Here is an 874-nt window from a genome sequence, read left to right as displayed (position 1 = left end):
TCAGAGATCACACCCCTATCTATATGACTCTAAATCCCATCCTCATACCAGTGCAGTTTCTAATTTCTTAACTCATGAAATAAATATTTACTGTGTGTTTTCTGTGTGCTAGCACACTATTCTAGATGCTGAAGACAAAGTGGTAAACAAAACAGACAAGTCTCTACCCTTCACAGTAATTACATTCTAGTGAGAAAGACAAGAAAAAAAATGATCATATAACTTCATTTTATAATGTCAGATAACAAATACAAAGATGGGTAAAGAGCTTGGGAAGGGAAGCAGTGGATCTTTTTAGGCAGGATGATGAGAGTGAGTCTCTCTAGGAAGTGACCTTTAAGCAGATAGATGTCTGAATAAGGAACCAAGCCATTTGGAAATCTGGGGGAAAACATGCCAGGCAAAGGGAAGAACAAATGGAAAAGTCTTAGGCAGAATTGAATTTTGTTTGCTCAAGGATGAAGGCTAAAATGAAATAAGGAAAGCAAAGATTAGTAGGACATAAAGTTGGAGAAAGGCAGGAGCCAGATCATGTAGAGTCTTATAGACTATTATAAAAAATTCCTTCCTTGTTTTTTTGCTTGAAATGGTAGCCACTAGAGTTTTTCAGACAGAGGAATGAATGATCTGATTTATAATTTTTAAAAATCGCTCTGGTTGCAATGTTGAGAATTGACTGAAGCAGGGGTAGAAATAAGATGATTAAATTAGAAAAGTGCAGCAAAATTCAAGATCAGCAGCTATCCAATGATACCCTCTAGCCCCACATGGCTCTTGAACATTTGAAATCTGGCTCATCTGAATTGAGAATAAAATACACACCAGATTTTGAAGAGTTTTAGTAGAAAAGAAAAAAAGTAAAATATCTCAATAA

The sequence above is a fragment of the Hipposideros armiger genome, unplaced genomic scaffold, assembly GCF_001890085.2.
Source record: "Hipposideros armiger isolate ML-2016 unplaced genomic scaffold, ASM189008v1 scaffold_240, whole genome shotgun sequence".
NCBI classification, from domain to species: Eukaryota; Metazoa; Chordata; class Mammalia; order Chiroptera; family Hipposideridae; genus Hipposideros; species Hipposideros armiger.
The sequence above is the reverse complement of the archived record's forward strand: the minus strand, read 5'-3'. Positions refer to the sequence as shown.